The sequence below is a fragment of the Chiloscyllium plagiosum genome, unplaced genomic scaffold (genome assembly GCF_037043375.1).
Source record: "Chiloscyllium plagiosum isolate Xiang-an unplaced genomic scaffold, Cpla_swu_hap1 HiC_scaffold_8, whole genome shotgun sequence".
In the NCBI taxonomy this organism is placed as follows: Eukaryota; Metazoa; Chordata; class Chondrichthyes; order Orectolobiformes; family Hemiscylliidae; genus Chiloscyllium; species Chiloscyllium plagiosum.
The window spans coordinates 26,419,115-26,427,356 of record NW_028270146.1 but is presented as its reverse complement, the minus strand read 5'-3'; the positions used below and the strand labels follow the sequence as shown (position 1 = coordinate 26,427,356).

General features: G+C 40.9%; 1 long non-coding RNA gene across 1 annotated transcript; it reads left to right on the top strand.

Annotated features, from left to right (window-relative positions):
• The first annotated feature begins 4,524 nt into the window (after positions 1-4,524).
• On the top strand, positions 4,525-7,358 carry LOC148149366 (uncharacterized). The gene is made up of 3 exons (XR_015757752.1): positions 4,525-4,613; positions 4,767-4,875; positions 7,256-7,358. It is a non-coding gene; the product is annotated as an uncharacterized LOC148149366 (long non-coding RNA).
• Positions 7,359-8,242: the final 884 nt, after the last annotated feature.

The following is an 8,242-nucleotide window of genomic DNA, read 5'->3' as shown; positions in this document are numbered from 1 at the left end:
TCTCTCTCCACAGATGCTGCCACACTTGCAGAGTTTCTCCAGCAATTTCTGATTTTGTTTCAGATCTTCAGCATCTGCAGTTCTTTGTTTTATTTTATTATCCAAAAAGGAGAACGTGTTTTGGCTATTTTACAAAGAGAGCGAAGTAGGTGGATGTTCTTTCATTACACAATGTTCAAACTAACTTCACAAAGCATTGATGTGGAGATGCCAGTGTTGGACTGGGGCGGACAAAGTGAAAAATCACACAATACCAGGTTATAATCCAACAAGTTTATTTGGAATCACTAGCTTTCAAAGTGCTGCTTCTTCATTAGGTGGTTGTCAGCCACCTGATGAAGAAGCAGTGCTTTGAAAGCTAGTGATTCCAAATAAACTTGTTGGATTATAACCCGGTATTGTGTGATTTTTTAACTTCACAAAGTTTAACTGCAAAAACACAGGGTGCTGGAAAAGCTCTGTAGCTCTGGCAGCATCTGTAAATGTTTTGGGTCAGGTGACCCTTCCTCAAAGCTGGCAGCTGTGAAGAAGGGTCATTCAGATCTGAAACATCAACTCTGATTTCTCTGCACAGATGCTGCCAGGCCTGCTGAGCTTTTCTGGCAAGTTCTGTTTTTGTTTCTGATTTACAGCTTCTGCACTTCTTTCGGTTTTCACAAAGTTTAACAGGGCACTGCCAAATCTGGTCAGTTCATCCAGCCGGGATATCGGCCTCATGGAGTTTCATGGAATTTTGAGTCAATGACGGCAACAGGGTGTTTGTCCTTAATGAATATTGCAAAACTTTCACAAAATTAGTAAATATAAAAATGTTCCTTTTTACTGATGACGAAATTGTCTTCACTCATACATTGCTAAGTGTTTGGAGTAATTGGAGCAAAAATATTAAGGAATATGCAAAGCATGGCTTCATGATAGAATAATATCATTACAATGTGTTTTACAATGCACTACCTATTTCTGGAAAGCTCTTTGAATCCTCACTCCCACCAATTGCACTTCAACCTTGCAACATTTTTCATCATGTGTTGTGTGCAGAGCCATTGTACCCAGAAATGACTTGTGAGGCTGATATACTGTACCAATAAGGCACTTTCTATTTTAAAAAGTAGTTGGTGGCAAAAGAGCCACCTGCCTGATGAATTTTGCAGTTTTCAAAAATGATTCCTTTAAGACACTTGACCATTCTTCTGTTGTAGTTTAACAGAGTTCGCTCCTTAAATCTCATTAAGGTTTGATATACTTGGGTCCCAGCTGAAAATCCCACAAAGAATCGCAAGCATATGCATTAATCCAATTTAATTTCAACAGCAGTAAATTCTGTTGTAAAAACCATTGGAACTTTTGTCACATCAGCGCCAAAACACCAAATGGCAATATATCCTTAGCAGCTCGATATCTTGGCTTCAAGTTGAGACACACAAGGATCATTGTGGGTATGACAGAAAAACTACATAATAGATAGGATCAGTACAACACATTATATGTTATTTCCTTGTTGTTACACTTTTAATATGCTGAGTATATGTTGAGTATTCAGTTAAAGTACTCGAGTGTGAATTCATCAAAAAAGGCTAATTGCAGACTGGGATATGTTCAAGACGACCTTATTTTAAATCAGTGCAGATTTACTGCAATGATAAGTTATTTCATTGAGCACTCGTTCCTTCAAAAGTGAACACTTAAAGTACTTTACCATTTGAGTTGGTCACCCAATAAAATGATCAGATTCCAATGTTCAGTCTCAAAATGGAATAGATGCTGAATCATGTGGGACCGAGGATGGGAAGCAAAGGCAGCATGGTAGGAATGATGTAAGTGGAATGATGACTATTAATTAAACATAATACAGACAATAAGAGAAGGTCCTGAGCATTGATATTGTCCCTACCTCTAAGCCAGAAGGTTCAGGTTTGAGCCCCACCTCAGCATATGATAGTTGCAGAAATGTGTCATAACAGATTGGTTAAATTAGTAACTCTATCTCTGGGCCAGAATGGACTGAGGTCAAGACCCAACTTATCCAGAGGTGTGGTATAACACATCCAAACAGATTGATTCAAAGTATCAAAAACAAATAATGAAAAGTTTCATAGAAACTAATGTAATAATTAAGACATAAATAATTCAAATTAGTAAGCATCAAAGGGAACGTAGGCAAGTGGCAATAATGGGAAAAGATAGACAAAATGAATGGCCTTAAATCACACTGTATGTACATTTTTATTTTAGAGATACTTACTTTACCAGGATATTATCAGGCAGATTTATTAGACTTGTAACAGTCATAGTGTTCAATATCCTTGTGGTGCCATTTCTTTAGTAAATAACATATACTATATATAGTATATGTTTGAAATAAAAATATACTATATACATATTTGTGTGTGTGTATGTTTTATATTATAGTCACAAACGCAGTTCAATTCTGTATAGTAACATACCAAGGATACACACAAATATTGGAGGTTGATTCTATTCAAACAAATCAAAGACATCTCTTACTTGAACAAGACGATATTTAGATGTAATCAAGGCACTGGGAGGGCCTGATAATTGAATGGACCCCCATTCAACTTAGTAGGAGGACCTCAGGCAGTGGTCTTTCCCTACTGTCCCTTGGCAGCATCTAAACCCAAGATTTGGTGCATCCCTCAGCACATAGTTCTGGACCTTGGAATAATTCACAATCACATTGCACAAACAGACAGTGTGAAAATATTGGTTGATCCAAGAGCACAGAAATCTATGGAGTTGGTGAAACCTTGCACACTGACCACATTTAATCAGTTGTGGCTAATTTCAGGAATATTAGAAGGACACTGAAAGATTGGAGGCACGCCAAAGAAAAGCATCAAGAATCATTTTATGACTTAAGGATGTTGTGCAATATTATCAGAGGAGCTCTGAATGCTTCTGCATCAAATTCCCCTATCTGTTATTTTAATGAGGCATTAACACGTTTAAATGGCTTAAACCATCCGTTAAACATGTGGACAAAGGAAGTTGATTAACACATTAAGTGTTTGTATGATAATATCCCACATTATAATTTCCAGGTTTAAGCTACAAAGGGAGAGTTTACAGAAGAGGAGAAAAGCAAAGGTCATTAGCACCATGTGATAATGAGATCTTGAATGTAAGCTAGAGGTGTCAAAAGCATCCTTTCACTTTGGATCAATATGTATATTTGTAGAGTCACTCTTCATATTAGTTTAAATTGGTGCAGTATTCCCTAACCAAATAAGAAGTATTTTACTCCCAGCAACCTGTCCCTAATCTATTGCCAAGCCTGGACTTCTCCATAAATCTTTCAGTACCGTCTCCAAACCTAAAATCAAATAAACATCATCAGCCCACCTGAGGCCTTAAATCAAGGGAAGGTTATGTAATGGAATAGATGTTAAGGTTAGGCCTAACAGCAGCCATTTTATGTTGTGTTCTAAAGCACTCTAATCCAGCAACATGAAGAGTTAACCTCCAGGATGGTCAAACGATTACAAAATCTTTTCTGACAGATTATGCAGGACTTTATTTTTACTAAGAGTACCCAATACACAAACTGTCACAACCACAACAGTTAAATGTGCATATATGAATAAGTAGGGCATACAAAACCTTCAAAATAGCTGTGGTTAGTGGCTAGAGGAATTAGAACTTGCCTTCAAGCAAAAGTGATAATAGCTGCCATACTGAATTGCCACATTAGCTTGACTGAATCATTTTCCCACACTAGGCCGCACAGATTTCATTTACTGAATGGAAATTATGGCCATGTTTAGAAGAAAAAAGGAAAGACAGAAACAGGCATTCATCTTAAAACAAACCTATAATTTAACTGGCGTCGGAATGTTTGCGGCCACAGTTTATTTAACAGTGATAAAATGCACATGCTTGTTAAACCAATGTTGCCACAGACCTTATTCCACATAATGAGCCTTAGATAAGGGAGAGAGTTACAGTGAGTACTTCAATGCTCTACAAATGCCCAGTCTCCCATGCAGCTGTTAATCCTACAAGTGGATGGAGCTGTGCTTTGGTCTCTGGGGAGGTCTACGTTGGGGGCAGTAAATGGAGGTCAGCTGTTGATGGTTAATGCTGGGATTAGGGCAGGCTTCCTGCACTATTGCAACGAAATAAATTTTTACATATTAAGTTATGAAAGCCACTGTGCATTTGACATTGGCTGATGAGAGTTGACCATTGCTTTTGGATTTCTAAGAAATTCATGCAAAACACAGATCCACATGTCAAAGCTCAACCTCTGTTTACACATATTGAATGTTAAGTATAGAAACAGACTATTCAGTCAAATTGGACCATCTTAATGTTGATGCACCAAATTTTCCCACTCTAACCTTTGGGAATAATTTTCCAGTCAATTCTCTCTCATGGTTGAGCAGGCCACTGACTTGCTAATCTCTTGGCTTTTATTTTCCAGTTTGAAAATAAGCGAAATTCTATCTTTATATTAAACCAACCACATTATTGCATGAAGACCAAGATTATAAAATGATGTCATATCCAAAACAGGATGTAGCATTCCTGATGGGACTGAAGGGTTGTTAATTCAACACCTTGAAAACAAGATGGAAAAGTAAATTAGATAAAAAGTTAGTATTTTAGTCATCTTCTGTACTACAGTTCTAGAATTAAGAATTACATGAATGATAACATAATGAAGCATACCCAGTATAGATTTGGTGACAGAAAATTGCCTTCAGCCAATTTGATAAAATTTCTTTAAAAAGATAATGTTTTTACAGAAAAAAGGATATGCATTGGAAATGAGGTTTGAAATTCCTTGGAGTACAATCCAACACTGACCAGACATGATGCAGATGTGATTCAAGTGGATCCAATTCACATATAGAGGTAAGTGCCATCATAGGTATCTTTTAAAATATTTACCTGTCAATGTTGCCATGAATCTTGGTGTCTTCCCACTAGTGGGAGTATGCCTGATGCCTCCATTCCTGATGACGGGCTTTTGTCCGAAACGTTGATTTTCCTACTTCTCGGATGCTGCCAGACCTGCTGTGCTTTACCAGCACCACTCTAATCTAGACTCTGATTTCCAGCATCTGCAGTACTCACTTTTGCCTGATCCCGGAGAAAACCAACTGTGCATGAAGTTGTGGTGTAAGGAGACCTGTTCCTTCTGATATTTGCTGAGTGTTAGCTGTACTTCAGTGGAGATAATCCTACATTTAAGTCAGAAGATCATTGTTAAAGTATCAACATCCCATGGCACCCTCTACTAGCAGCCACAGACAACGTTGCACAGGACGGGTAAAATTCTATCACATCAGCGTGGCACAGTTTGGATTCACTAATCGTACACTTCTGCACTATAATCCAACATTGCTGCTACAAGGACACTTGGTGTGCAGGGACAAGTACCCAGCTCAAGGATTGGACCAAGTCTGCTCACACACTCTCTTAGCACTCACTTGCTTTGTGCCTGCTTTGTTGCTCACAGTTCCCCTGCGCTACCTTGTCTTGCTTTCTGCTGCTTTATCTGTTCAGTCACACCTTAAAATGTTTACAGTCCTTCTGCTTTGCCTTGCTGTTCAGCATGCACACATACCAGCAGCCATTAGTCAAGGGGGTGAACATATTACTGTACAGCATAGTGCTCGATCTCACAACGACAACATGCCCCAGGATTCTCGGCAGCCAACGCGTGGCATATGCTTCCAAAAAGTGGTCACTCCTTAAATTCCAAGTGAAGGAATCCTCAGTCAAGTCAAGAGTATTGTTGTGAGTCTGGGGATCCCAGTACAACTATCATGGGCATCTGACTCTCAGTGCAGGGGCTTGGGCATGGTCATCTGGCTGCTAAGGGCAGTCAGGGCCAAAGTTCCCTCTAAGCTGCATGGCTCAGACAGTCAGCACAGGACAGCTTGACTTCTGGTTCTGAAGCTGCTGCCTCATGTGGAGCTCAAAGATCTGCGAAGTGAAACGAAAATTAGGAGAGGATGTAAGGTCAGAGTCAAGGATCTGTCTCACTGCAGTCAGGAGAGGGAGTGATGGCTACTCTTGCAGGCCTTGTGTGATGACTCAAGGAATTTGTGGAGCTGCAGAAAATGGGGTCAAGGGGCTGACCAGTCACCGGGCGAGGCTGTCTGTCCCAGTTTGTTGGAGATGGGGGGAGGCAAAGGTGAAGGCTCAAGAGGGGACATTTCTGTGATAGGGAAGTGTGAGAATTCAAGGCTGGGAATTGGAGACAACGACCTGGGATGCAGAGGGGGCAAGATGGGTGAATCTGGGCAGGTCAACACATGGGGGAGGAAGGAGTGCTGGGGTGGGAAGGGCCAGTAGTCCATGAGGGTATGTGGGATGCTGCAGGAGGGGTGTTTTGGCCATCACCACCATGGCTTCAATGGACATCTGTGGGGCAACGATGATAGGCAGGACAAAAGTGCAATGATGGGGCTCAGGGAGTGTTGGGGATGGACGGGATGGCTTGATTGGCAGACTGAAACTGCAACTTACCATGCTGAGCAAATCCAGATTGCATTCCACAATCTGTCAATTCCTAAATGGGTAAAAAGAATAGAAAATAGCTATGGCCAGACCTAGACTAGGTCAAGTCAGTATTCATCTTTAGCATGTAGGCTCCATTTCTGAGCAACAGGAGGCCCTTGAAGGGCATTATAACATCAAACATGTATCTGCAGACTGCAGGCTGAAGTTCTTTGCCATCATATCATGGTGTAAGTGAATTACAAGCATTGTCCAACTGCATGGGGAGCAAATCCTGGCCACAAGCAAGCTGCACATCATCATTGGTTATTGCAGATTGAAGATAGTCAGCTTTGTGAAAAGACCTTGGCTGGTCTTTAAAGTCTCACCCATGAACCAGAAACCATGAAGATAACCAACGTTGCATAGGCTGTGCAGAGACACAGGACTGATCTCCTATCATCTTGGATTGTACATATTTTGCAACATGCTCTTTTGTTTTGCAATGGTGCCTTTCTTGGGTGTTGTGGGGCTGGAAGCACAAGGAGTCAGTACTCACAATCTCCTACAGTTGCTTTGAAGCATCACTGGCATTCATCAGAATAAAGTGCAACAACGAGGTTCCACACAGAAGCAGCCAGAGTCTTGTCAGTCTTGTCCACACAGTCTTGTCAGAGTGCTCCATGGCACACGGAGAGGAGTAAGTTAAATTGTCATTTGTGTTGATGCAAATGTGGATTGCTCCCTTTACTAACAACCTGCTCTGTTTCTTCTGCTCCCCACACAGGATCATTACAAGTATCACCGATGGGCCAGACAACAGCAAGGTTGTGATGGAACAAAGGCCCAGAGAAATGGAGGAGGGACACAGACACCAGCAAGACCAGGACCAGCACCAACTTCCCACAGATACAGTTCAGTCTTCCTGTGAGGAGGTTGTAGCTGAAAGGCTTCTCAGAATGCACAGGGTACAGGAAGGATCTAAAGGTCTGAATGCCACTTTCTCCAGATGAAACACAGAATCTAAGAAAATAGGAATAGGTGTTGGCTATTTGGCCCTCAGGTCTACTTTGCTATTTAATATGATGTTGACTGACCAGTCCCCTGTTCCCACTTTCTCCCCTGATCCTTTGATCCTTTTCGTCCAAAGAACGATATCTAACTCCATCTTGATAATATTTGACCTCAACTGCTTTCTCTGTTGAACAGTTCCCCAGATTCACTACTTTCTGGATGAAGATATTGTTCTTCATCTCAGTACTAAGTGACTAATCCTGTAACCTTAAACTATGATCCATTGTTCTGGAATCCCTGGACATCAGAAACAATCTTCCTGATTTAACTGTCTAATCCTATTAGAATTTCATAGGTTTCTATAAGATCCTAAGTGAATATAGTCCAAAATCAAACTTGCCTCTCTTCCTACCTAGGTCCAGCCATCCAAGGAATCAGTATGGTAAACCTTCATTGCCTTCCCTTCACAGCCAGAAAATCTTTCCTCAGATAAGGAGACCAAAGCACAGTCTCACCAAAATCCTGTACTAACACAGCATGCCATTTCTGCTCCTGTATTTGAATCCTCTCACTATGAAGGCTAAATACCATTTGCCTTCTTCACCACTTCTTGCACCTGTGTGCTTACCTTCAGCTACTTGTGTGCAAGGACATCCAGGGCTCGTTGCACCTCAATTTATCTCCATTCAGGTAATAATCTGCCTTCTTGTCCAGAGTGAGACACTGTGTTGTCACAGATGGAAGCTATACTGGGACACAG